Source organism: Anabrus simplex, chromosome 2 (genome assembly GCF_040414725.1).
Source record: "Anabrus simplex isolate iqAnaSimp1 chromosome 2, ASM4041472v1, whole genome shotgun sequence".
Classification (NCBI taxonomy): Eukaryota; Metazoa; Arthropoda; class Insecta; order Orthoptera; family Tettigoniidae; genus Anabrus; species Anabrus simplex.
In genome coordinates this window covers 154,659,929-154,673,706 of record NC_090266.1, presented here as the reverse complement: position 1 = coordinate 154,673,706, position 13,778 = coordinate 154,659,929, and positions in this window count along the sequence as shown.

The following is a 13,778-nucleotide window of genomic DNA, read 5'->3' as shown; positions in this document are numbered from 1 at the left end:
TGACTCCACAGCATAGACGTGCACGCCTGGCATGGTGCCGGGCTAGAGCGACTTGGATGAGGGAATGGCGGAACGTCGTGTTCTCCGATGAGTCACGCTTCTGTTCTGTCAGTGATAGTCACCGCAGACGAGTGTGGCGTCGGCGTGGAGAAAGGTCAAATCCGGCAGTAACTGTGGAGCGCCCTACCGCTAGACAACGCGGCATCATGGTTTGGGGCGCTATTGCGTATGATTCCACGTCACCTCTAGTGCGTATTCAAGGCACGTTAAATGCCCACCGCTATGTGCAGCATCTGGTGCGGCCGGTGGCACTCCCGTACCTTCAGGGGCTGCCCAATGCTCTGTTTCAGCAGGATAATGCCCGCCCACACACTGCTCGCATCTCCCAACAGGCTCTACGAGGTGTACAGATGCTTCCGTGGCCAGCGTACTCTCCGGATCTCTCACCAATCGAACACGTGTGGGATCTCATTGGACGCCGTTTGCAAACTCTGCCACAGCCTCGTACGGACGACCAACTGTGGCAAATGGTTGACAGAGAATGGAGAACCATCCCTCAGGACACCATCCGCACTCTTATTGACTCTGTACCTCGACGTGTTTCTGCGTGCATCGCCGCTCGCGGTGGTCCTACATCCTACTGAGTCGATGCCGTGCGCATTGTGTAACCTGCATATCGGTTTGAAATAAACATCAATTATTCGTCCGTGCCGTCTCTGTTTTTTCCCCAACTTTCATCCCTTTCGAACCACTCCTTCTTGGTGTTGCATTTGCTCTGTCAGTCAGTGTATACTAGTAAAAGGAGTAGAAGTCAATTTTTATATTGTAAACCCTCCTTAACATATCAAAATCACTTTACCATGTTTAATTTGATAATTAGTAGAAATAGGCTCTACAATCACTTGTAAATTCTAATCACTCCAAGCAGATGTTTCAAATTGTAAGCTTTGAAATAAATAGACGTGTTTATCATTATAACTTGAATATTAAAATAATTCATACTGGGCGAGTTGGCCGCGCGGTTAGGTCCGCGCAGCTTTGATCTTGCATCCGGGAGATAGTGGATTCTAACCCCACTGTCGGCAGTCCTGGAGATGGTTTCCCGTGGTTTCCCATTTTCACACCAGGCAAATGCTGGGGCTGAATCTAAATTAAGGCCACGGCCGCTTCCTTCTCACTCCTAGGTATTTCTTATCCCCTCGTCGCCATGAGACTTATCTGTATCGCTGCGACTTAAGAAAATTATAATAATAAATAAAACAATTCATCTGTTGTTGCATTTGTGCATTACTGCGAGTTCTCAATCAAAATATCATGAATGAAATGTGAAATGTCGTATGGCTTCTAGTGCCGGGATATCCCAGGACGGGTTCGGCTCGCCAGGTGCAGGTCTTTCTATTTGACTCCCGAAGGCGACCTGCGCGTCGTGATGATGATGATGAGGAAATGATGATGAAGACAACACATACACCCAGCCCCCGTGCCATTGGAATTAACCAACTGAGGTTAAAATCCACGACCCGGCCGGGAATCGAACCCGGGACCCTCTGAACCGAAGGCCAGTACGCTGACCGTTCAGCCAACGAGTCGGACAATATCATGAATGTTTGATACAGACGCTATAGGATCGATCACTCTCCACTGAGCTCTCTCTTCAGCTACAAACCATGGATATCAGTCTCTCGGACCGCTATAAAGCACTACAGTATATTATCACGGCCACATTGATACTAACGGCGGCAAGATGAACACGGGTGTTAGACCTGATTAAGTCAGGAAGGTATTATACATGAGCAAATCTTGAGCCCCGAGCGAGGTGGCTGTGTGGTTAGGTACGCGTAGCTTTGAGCTTGCATTCTGGAGTGGTGGGTTCGAATCCCACCATCGGTAGCCCTGGAGATCGTTTTTCGTGGTTCCCCATTTTCACACCAGGCTGTACCTTAGTTAAGGCCACGGCCGTTTCCTTCACAATCCTAGCCCTTTCCCATCCTTGCGTCGTCGAAAACATTCAACGTGTTATGAATGAAGGAGGTTAGGTCTTACCGTTACTGGTTTTACGTCGTACTAACTACCTTTACGGCTTTGAGGGACGCTAAGGTGCCGTAATTTTGTCTCACGGAAGTTATGTTACGTCTCGGCAAATCCACTACACCAGACTGGCCAAGTTGAAACTTCCAGATAGCAACAGACTGATCCGGTATCAAACCCGCTAACTTTGCCTCAGAAGGCCAGTGCTCTACCGTCTGAGCTACTTGGTCGGACTAGAGGTCAGGTTGCCTGAGAGGCTAGTGGACTCGTTTAAAACAGATAGTCGATCTATTTATACTGGCATAATTAAGACTTTTACAGCTAACCAGTTTTTCTTTTCGTGTTTGCAGTTTAACATCAGACTAACACATACAGGTTTTCAGTAGAAAAGAGATAGGAAAAAGAAAAGGTTATTAATTTGAAGATAGTGAACATGTGCTCAGTTAAGTTGCAGCCCTTGTATGGAAATGAAAACCACGGAAAACCAAATCCAGGGCTACTGATTCTGGAACTCGAACCCACTTTATCCCGATTGCAAACTTACAGTTATACGACTAGTACCACGTAGCCAACTAGCTCGATGCATTTTTTCTAGCTACATACATACATACATACATACATACATACATACATACATACATACATACATACATACATAGGTACATGCATACATACTGTGCCCTTTTCTTCGCCTTATGGGTGCAATACACACATACATACATACATCGGCTGTAAAATCATGCCATATAATTTCATCCCACCTCAACCCTCACGGGACTAAGGGGTAGACATACTTACTGAACCCTTTAGGTCCATATTGAGGGATACCTACCTTCCTTACCTATCAGCAAAGCTCATGAGATCTGTCTCTTGGGTCGTTTCGGGTTCTTCGTCACTTGCTGAGGTAAAGGTAGGGTTCATTAATTCTAATCTATCTACTGGAATGAAAGGTCTATTTAAAATATTCCTATTTATTCAGGGAAATGAAGTAATTTACTATGTCAACGATGTCATAGTCAATTGTGTCCACTGGACACCACAATCATTTTTACATAAATGTCAGAACACTGGTGTGAGACTTTAACGTAACTGCCTGATGGGCAATCTTACTAGAAACCATTGTCTCAATTATTAATCATTTAAGAAAGGAAAGTCTGGAAATCCTTAAATTCGGCTTCCATGTGAGACCACATGTACCATCATAGTGATTCGTTATGGTCCAGCCCTCGTAACACGAACTCTGGACTCTGAGTATAATTAAGGCCGTCCAATCGGTGTGTGCCACACAGTGGTTCTACGGCATGGACCCTTAATTGAATCGATGTGACCTGCGTCTATGTCATGGACCGACCTCTAATCTTTTAAGTTACTTTAAAGTCATTGTGGATGATGACCGCAAGGAAATGATGCTACAATGGCATATGGCCCTAATCTAAGTCACTGAGGTTGATGACCCCCTGACCATCCAAGTTTCTAGGCTGAAGGCTAAACACAATTAAGTTACATCGGTTGATGACCAAAGTTCCACTTTACTATCCCCAGCACATTCACTGCTCAATCAATCAAAGTTCAATAATTACAACAATAGCAATGCTCACAAACTTTGTGGCAGTAAAATCCATTTCCTTCGGATATGTCCCTTTAATCTTTACTTTATTTTAATATTCCCCAGACAACAAACTAAAATTTCCAGAATGCATCTCCAAGTTATTCGCTTGATTAAAGTTATTTCAAAATGCGGTTTCACTGAATTTAATAATTTAATAAATTTAAATGATTTATCGAAATGTTAAAGAACAGTAAATTTTATCTCCGCGGACTCTGGTTTCTTCACAACTTTCTACGCAGCTGCGATGTGAATTCAATATTGCGATGTTTATCTGGCTGGAAAAGAATTTGTTACATCATTCAGGTCCAGCTATATATCTCATCTCGTGATATCATGCTTAAAAATCTAATCTAATCCTAACCGTTATTAACACTTGGATATCCTAATAATCTACGTACAAACCAAACAACTCGCCATATAATTACGATGTCATATCTCGTCATTACCATTATGAATTTTGCACACCCCTCGCAGACAAATCGATCATCACGACCATCGCTCTATATTTTGGACAACCTTGAAATTGGGTTACTCTGTTCCTTATACTCAAAGTTCATGGTTTCCAATGTTCATTACGTCCCCAATTACAGTATTTCACAATACTTAGATCATTACCGGCTATGAATTTTCAACTAAATCCAGCATTTTAACGTTTTCCTGGCCGAGAATTGCAGTACAATCTCGACTCCACTCCTATTCCCGTTATTATCCCCGCTGTCCGCTTAGGTCTCTCACCCCATGCTCGCTTGGCAGTTACATAAACCACCCGGTTCGTTCTACCTGACTGACTTCTCAAAATGCTCCCTTTAAAATCTGCCGACATGATTAAACAAATACGATATTCTAACCAACAAAATGCACAGATATGCTTCAAGATGCCCACACTAATTATACGCGTCGCCAATTATACCGCTATGGATTTCTATGAATTTCTTTCCATTCCCAACATTATAAAATATTCCTCGGGTTATCATATCCCGGCTTCAATGACAGGACTCTAACCTGATTCGCACATCTCATCTCAACTCATATAAAACACTCCTCGGGCTTCAGTGTCCCGGCTTCAATGACAGGTCCAACCTGATTCACAAAACTGACCTCTATTTCCCAGCTCCACAATTATCATCGACCAAGAACTGGAATAAAATCCCCACTAGAAATTCCGACATCTAATATCGCACAATGCATTAATCATGAATAACTTCGCATAAATGATATCGTATTTAATAACTTGATTTTTGCGAGAAATGACTGAAACATTCTACTAGATCTTTTATTGTCAGTCAGACACAGTTTAAAATGGGCATTAAAAAAAAAGGAACGTTTCTCTCCGTGACCAAATTCATCCCCTAGGTTCTCACCCGACAGCGCGCTTCCACTCGATTGAAAATGAGTAACCATGGATTATTATTATTAACGTCAAATTGCAGTCAGAAGAATTTTACGTCGAATGAACATCTTACTTTGACATCACAAAATATAGGCAGTACACTCACACGGATGACGATCTACATTGGACGTGATATCACTTCGGAACCCAATTCAATAACTTTTTACAACATTATATGGCACTCGCAAGACTTCAAAAATTTATCCAAGTGGAAAATAAAACAAATGACTCTTTTAGTCGTACTCTCACATTTACAAAACTTAGTAGGGGTGACCACTGCGTCGTATATCCCCATGCAAAATACACTTTTAGAAATCACGAGATGAGATATAAGAGGCAGTAAGATGGGAAGTCACCTACCTCATGTCTTCATGCCAGTATTCGTCTTAGGGCTCACCTGCGACCCTGGCATTTTATTTAGCCATTTTTACATTCATGGCTTTACAATTTATAATTATTTCTTCAGGTTTCCTGGAATAAAGCATTAAAAAAAAGAAAATACCCTTCACTTGATTGCTTGAACGCACACGATGGATTATAATTACTCCCGCACACGAATTACTTAATCACATTAGAATATTTCAGTACTTTGACCGTCCTATCTGATACACTTATTTCTCTCAAGAAAACTATCTCCCCATGGAGTCAAGACTTAGCCACACTGGCTAAAATCCGCAATCGAACTCAGTCTACTTTCGTTGGTTTGATTTCGCAGAGCAGCTCAACAATTTTCGTCCGCTTTGTATCACAAATGCCGGAGAAGGAAACTTCGTCATGGCGTCCCTTCATATTTATAGCAGTTACCCCCTCTCTTCAGGTCTCTCCCTTTGCCGCCAAGAAAATTTCTCTAAATTTTCTGACTTACCTAAACTGTAATTTCAAGAGTTTTGAAAGTGACTACATGCTTGCTACATTTCTGATGGTAGTGTTCATGGACATTTAAAAATTTTACGGGTTCGATTTGTGAGATGATTGACCTCCTTTGATAGGCACTATATTTTTTTGACTTGGCGTGGTCACGCCGTGTACACGCGCTTTGAAATAGTTCATAAAAATTACTTGAGATTCTTCCGCCGTCGACACGTGTGGTTGACGTCACGTACCCCCAGAGCGTGGGACCGAAGGTAATCACCCCCTCGTCACGTGTCAAATCCATGCTATCAAGAATCCAACTTTTAATTATTTTGTTACATTATGCATAATGTTCTTAGGGCACAAAGGTCATGGGTTCATATTTCCCCCAAGACACGAATTCCTTTCGCGCAGTGACAAGGAATTTCCTTTAAATACTCCAGATGGCGAAATTTCTAATTTTGACGTCTGATGAAACATGACCTTTGAATGTAAATTCCTTTCCTCTCTCTTATGCAGTTGGTCATCTTCTGGTGTACGGATATTAGTTGATGCCTCCAGCTTCCTGGTAGTTCTCCACTGAATTTTCGACTGAGCTATTTATCCCTTCCTCGCCGTCAAAGTCTTCCTCGCTGTCAAAGTCTTCTTCCTCAGAACCTTCCTCAAATTCTCCCTGTTCTATCGAGATTTTCTCTGTAAGATTCCAATACTCCTCAAATGCTCTCAATATCACAGAGTCTGGGACTTGCCTGCATTCCCTGCATCGTTTCAGTGGGTCATCCTGCTTTTCTTCGAGCGGTTCCACATCTAGATCCACCACTGATTCAATGAGGTTAACTTCCTGGTCCGCCATATCTTCAGGTTTGCGATAAACCTTCAAGTTGGCTGCATTGAAAATAGCCTCAGAGCGTCCATCTAACGACTGGATTTTATAGGAATTATTTCGGAAACTCTGGATGACTTTAAATGGACCCATATACAACGGTGCAAACTTCGCATAATACTTGTCCTCAGGTTTTGAAAGAGCGGGTTTACGAACAAGCACATATTCGCCTTCTTTCAAGGGCCGATGAAATCTCTTATTTTTGACGCGTCTCAAACGTCGGTCAGCTTGCTGACGAAGATGCCTAGCTGTCTCTTCAATGCGCATCGCTTGAGTCGGCCGTGGGTCGCTCGGACACTTTACCACTGCGTGCCATGGTCTCAAAGGATAAATATCGGAATGAACCACATTTGGGACGCATCCTATAGATTCGTGGATCGTGTTATTCACGCAATCTTCTATGATAGGCAACACATCCATCCATCTCCAATGCTCTTGAGCACAGAAGATCCGACAGAACTTCGCGATGACCTGCATAATTCGCTCTGACGGGTTTCCCTCAGGATGGCGAACTGAACTAAGAATATGTCGAATTTCAAGCCTTTGCAACTCCTGTTTAAATTGAGCTGAGGTAAATTGTGTACCGTGGTCCGTTAACAAAAACATGGGCTTCCCCATAGCTGGAATTATGGTCCTATTTATAGCTCTTAATACCAATTTAGTGTTTGCTTTCTGTAATGGACATAACGATGTGAACTTAGAGAATACGTCCACGGTTACCAAGACGTATCTATTCCCTCTACGTGACTTGGGAAGGACTCCGTAAATATCCATCGCGAACAATTCACGAGGTTTAGCTGGTAAGAGAGGTATCGGTGCCTGTCGAATGAGGTACGGGTTCGCCTTAACCCTCTGGCATGTGTCACATGTAATTACAAGGCTTCTCACGTCTTCTCGTAGATGAACCCAAGTGAACGTTTCCTGAAGGGTGGCGGTGACCTTGTCAATCCCACCATGACCGGTTATCCTATGGGCATGCCATATAAGACCCTTCCTAAGTGGTGGTGGTACCACAATTCGAGATTTAGTGTGATCCTTGTCTATGAATTTCAACAAGGTGTTGTCGACAAACAAATAGCTCTCAGCTAGCTTCTCAACTTCTCCACGTCCTGGGTCGTCATGTGGAAGTTCTCCCTTCAACAACGAAATTAACCTGCCACAGAACTGGTCCTGTCGTTGACATTCTGGTAATCGTGTCAGCTCATTTAGAAAGGTTCTATCTTCGTCAGTTAACTCCACGAAGTTCACCTCATGTTCGTTATCGTTTGGGTTTCGACTTAGGGCATCCGCCAGGACATTTGACATTCCTGAACAGTGCTCGATGGTCAGATCAAACTGCTGGATAAACAGTGCCCACCTAGCTACTCTCTCGCTAGCAACTACCGTCTTCATCACAAAGGTCAAGGCCTTGTGATCCGTCCTAATGGTTATAGGGAATCCAAAAATCATCTTTCTCCAGTGCTGTAGTGATTGTACAATTGCAAGCATTTCTAATTCAGTGACACTGTATTTTAGCTCGTGTTTCCTAAGTTTACGGCTAAAGAATGCCAAGTAGTTCTTCTTCTTCGGTTCTTCTCCTTCCTCTTGGTATAAAACTGCACCAATCCCTACGGTGGAAGCATCAATTTGCAAGATAAAGGCCTTATCGAAATTCGGGTACCCTAGCTTCACACTTCTAGCTAACATCTCCTTAGTATCCCGAAAAGAAATCTCATGTTCCCTAGACCATTTCCATCGATTGTTCTTTACTAGCAAATCTTGCAAGGGAGCCACAACCTCCGTATAATTTGGACAGTGATCACTGAAAAATTGACTCATACCCAAGAACTGTCGGACGTTCTTTACCTTGATAGGCCTTGGAAAGTTGTCAATTGCCTGCAATTTCACTGGGTTAGGGCGTACTCCTTCACCATCAATGATGTGTCCTAAGAAGAGAACTTCCTCCTGTCCGAAATTTGATTTTTTCAAGTTGATCTTAAAACCGGCCACCCTAAGATTTTCGAGTAGCAACTCGAGATGATGAAGATTTTCCTCGAAATCCTTCGACGAAAGCAATATGTCATCGACATAGCGCGTAGTTATGGCCTTAACTTGTTCGGTGAGGTTGCGATCTAGGGCGCGTATGAGAGCTGCACCGGCGTTTTTTATTCCAAACGCGAGACGGTTAAAAACATACGTGTGCTGGTCATACAGGAATCCAGTAAACAATCTTGACTTCTCATCGAGCATTATATGATGATACGACGAGGTCAGATCAATATTAGTGAAGCGGCGCTTGCCCCTAAACCTCCTAATAACTTCCTTGATGGGAGGAGCTCTGTCATTTTCAGGGATTAGTCTGTCATTTACGACCCTTGCATCCAAGCATACCCTCAGGGACCCGTCGGGTTTCTGAACGGTAACTAAGGAATTAACGAATGGTGTATTTGCCTTGGAAATCAACCCACTTTCTTCCATCTCTTTAATAATTTTTCCAGCCTCCTGGCGATGTTTCTCCGGAATGGGATACGGCCTACGTTTGAACGGCTCCCAACTGTTTACAGCCAACACATATTTGAAATTTGGAATGCATCCTGGCTTTGAATCGAATACATCCTGATATTTGAGAAGTAGTTCCCTCAACTTCATCTTCTCTTCCGCCGTCCCTGGGCATTCTGATACTTTCTGATTTATCAAATCTTCTACAGCCCTTCCCAATTCAGTCTCGAGGACATCCCACTCTTCCTGGTTGACCTCTTCTATTCCCTGTTCTATCTCCTCTTCTGTCTCCTTAGAAACGGTAGTGAAATGGACTTCTTCCTCACACATTCTTCTCCCAGTCTGACCCAATGATTCTTCGTTTAGAGCTACTAATTCCGGTCCGTCATCCTTCCTAAATTTCACCTCTCTCCTTCCTAAATCGATGACGGCATTACTTTCACAAATGAAGTCTGCTCCAAGAATAACATTATAGTGCAGCTTTGAAATTATGACAAAAGGATGCGAAAATGTCATGTCTCCTATCTGCAAATCCAAAAATGTCTGCGTTTTACAAATGGCAGTTTTGTCGGGAATGACTCCTCTAATTTTGATATTTGCTACAGGAATTTCTGGCAATTTATTCCGAGTAGACAATTCGTTAAAGAAATTTTGTGAAATTAAGCTGATGCTGGCGCCTGTATCCAATAAACAGCTCACCTTAAAGTTGCATATCCTGACATTAATGATTGGTAGCTCTCTTATTTTCCTAACCTCCTGTCTGAGGTGGTCTTCCACTAATTCATCTGGTTGTATAATCCAGGAGTCAATCTGGGCCACTATCCAGCCGTCGCGAGAAACATATTCAGGCTGTGTGTGGGAATCCTGTCTCGTAACCACTACTGGAAATTTGGAGTTTTTTTTCCGCTCATTTGACGAATTCAGATTTTCGTCGAAATGAGGCGCGTTAGGGTTTAATTCTCTATCCTGGTGGTAGGTTTTTCGGATAGCTCCAGTATGGGACATGTCTTGAGCTCCTACACAGTCAGTGTTGACTTCCCTCCGTTGGATGCTGTCCTTCCATTTGTCCTGTCCGGTACCTGACCTCAGCTCTCTCAAATACTGGTCCCCTTCTCTCCTTCTCTCTTCAGGCCCGTGCCAACGGTCAGAACGTCTGGAATTTTCGTAACCGTCCCCTCTTCTGTTGCCTTCATTCCCGCGTGGATTCCTTCGTCTTAGATCTGAGTTCCCCTGGTATCGACCCTGGTTTCTTCTCCACTGTTCTCGGCGTCTGTCCCACTCTTCGTGATGGTATCTGGGCTGTTCCCAGTTCTTCCTACCTTGGTATGGCCTGGTGTCGAACCGCCGCCCCTCATTCTCATATCTCGGCGCTCGTGAAACTTCCCTATCTGGCGCGCTCTCCTGGCTGTGATTTACGACATTCACCTGGGGCTCTGAATGCCTGACTATTCGCGGGGCTGATTGATGCGAATGGGTCTGGTCCAGCTGTCGCAATATCAATTCTGCCTGCATCGGGGTTTCGACCTTCGCAGCAATTAGTATTCTCTGGATATCCGGTGGGAACTGTTTCTGGATAGCCTGAACCAGTTCTTGCTGACTTGGGGCTGATTCCAGTTCCTTGAACTTAACTAATTGTTCCGTAAAATATAGCGAAAATTTCGGCGGTCCTGCGGTGTTATACCGGCGACTATATAACTCTAGCCTTAGGTTCTGCTGAATCTCAGAATTCCAAAATTTGCCCAAAAATGCGGTCTGAAATTCCTCGAACGTGTCAAAGCTATATCGGAAACCTTTGAACCACAGCGACGCAACTCCGTCTAGGTACCGTTCCACAGTCCTTAGTTGCCTCTCTTCAGGTATCCTATTATCGCGAATATACTCTCTAAGTTCTCTAAGAAAACCCTTTGGCGTCTGGGTACCATCGAATTTCTTAGGCTGATCTTCCTTGAGACGAATCATGTTTATAACATTAGTGACGTTTTGCCCCTGAGAATGGGTAGAATTGTCAAAGTGTCCGTTCCCTGCAGGATGTATGGGACTACTAGCGTTGCTAGGGCAACTGAACGACATATCTGAGGCGCGGCGAGATTTACTAACCACTTCCTCTATCTTGGCCTGGACTCTTACGATATTGTTCACTAACCCATCCAGTTCTAATTTCTGGGCACTAACTTCCCCCTTAAGAGCCTCATGAACAGATGTCAACTCGTCGCTCAGTGTTATGACCTTATCTTGGGTATCTTTAAGTTGTTTCGATAGGTCTACCCTTGTATCGCCTAGATCCTTTCCTAGTTCCTCAATATCTGCTTGTACCTCCTCAATACTCCTAGCCGTTTCTTCCTGAGTTGTACCTAATTTTCTCATATCCTCTTTATTCATCTGGATTAATTTAAAGTCAATGGCCTCAATACGCTGGTCTACAGTTGCCTTCACGTCTTCGGCTACCTGGTCTACTTTGTCATTTACGACGGCTATCTCTTTACACAACATTTCCTTATGTTCATTCATTGCTGTGAAGACCTTTGACTTATCGTCTTCACGCATGATGTTGAACTTCTCTACCTCTGTCTTCAGATCGGCCTTAAGTTCAGCTTGATCTGACATCAACTGCTTATGTAGTTCCCTACTTTCGTTGACGTGCCTATCGAGGTCTCCTCTAATTATGTCCTGATTTTCACTGAGAACACGATGTAGCTCGCGAGTTTCTATGAACTGCTGATTTATTTCATGTTTAAAGTCAACCTGTACTTTAGTGTTCTGCTCCACCTTCACATTTAAATCACCAATGTCCTTCCTAATATCCCCACTAGCTTCTTTACAACTATCCTGCGTGTCCTGTACGACCTCCTTCATACCTTTTAATTCTACATCTGCACTATCTAATTTATTGTCCACTGTCTCCAGCTTATTATCCAACCTTACACCCATAGATTTAATACTCTCACTTAAGTCCTTGATCATTTGGACCAACTGCCCTTGGGTCAATTCTCCCTCCTGCATAAACATACTGTATTTAACAGAAAACGATAGGTCATCGGTGAGCCCGAGACTTCAACGGCGTATAACAGGACTACAACGATAAACATCACAACATCCTCCTATCCAACACATCACACTGTAAATGCAACATTCTCTAAAATTTTTATTTAATAAAACGTGAAATGCAATGTTCACTCGATCAAAGTGATCAGCCAAAACACTCAAACCAGTATTCAAAATTTGGGAAATTACACTAACACACTTAAATTATACCTTTCATTCAGTAGATAAATTATTCTCATAGTGGTATCTCCTAGCCTTACTCATCGGGCGTTTATCTATTTCTTCGAGTTCACTATCGACTCTGGCGCACGATTTTATCATCCATAATGTGGCATAGCCTCAACATTATTTCTCTTTTCCTCTAGTACACGATTTTTCCAAATATCCTTATCGTTATCGTGACTTAGGTTCCCTCATCGTTATCGTGACTTATGCCCCATCGTTGGTGCGACATTTTACTGAACCCTTTAGGTCCATATTGAGGGATACCTACCTTCCTTACCTATCAGCAAAGCTCATGAGATCTGTCTCTTGGGTCGTTTCGGGTTCTTCGTCACTTGCTGAGGTAAAGGTAGGGTTCATTAATTCTAATCTATCTACTGGAATGAAAGGTCTATTTAAAATATTCCTATTTATTCAGGGAAATGAAGTAATTTACTATGTCAACGATGTCATAGTCAATTGTGTCCACTGGACACCACAATCATTTTTACATAAATGTCAGAACACTGGTGTGAGACTTTAACGTAACTGCCTGATGGGCAATCTTACTAGAAACCATTGTCTCAATTATTAATCATTTAAGAAAGGAAAGTCTGGAAATCCTTAAATTCGGCTTCCATGTGAGACCACATGTACCATCATAGTGATTCGTTATGGTCCAGCCCTCGTAACACGAACTCTGGACTCTGAGTATAATTAAGGCCGTCCAATCGGTGTGTGCCACACAGTGGTTCTACGGCATGGACCCTTAATTGAATCGATGTGACCTGCGTCTATGTCATGGACCGACCTCTAATCTTTTAAGTTACTTTAAAGTCATTGTGGATGATGACCGCAAGGAAATGATGCTACAATGGCATATGGCCCTAATCTAAGTCACTGAGGTTGATGACCCCCTGACCATCCAAGTTTCTAGGCTGAAGGCTAAACACAATTAAGTTACATCGGTTGATGACCAAAGTTCCACTTTACTATCCCCAGCACATTCACTGCTCAATCAATCAAAGTTCAATAATTACAACAATAGCAATGCTCACAAACTTTGTGGCAGTAAAATCCATTTCCTTCGGATATGTCCCTTTAATCTTTACTTTATTTTAATATTCCCCAGACAACAAACTAAAATTTCCAGAATGCATCTCCAAGTTATTCGCTTGATTAAAGTTATTTCAAAATGCGGTTTCACTGAATTTAATAATTTAATAAATTTAAATGATTTATCGAAATGTTAAAGAACAGTAAATTTTATCTCCGCGGACTCTGGTTTCTTCACA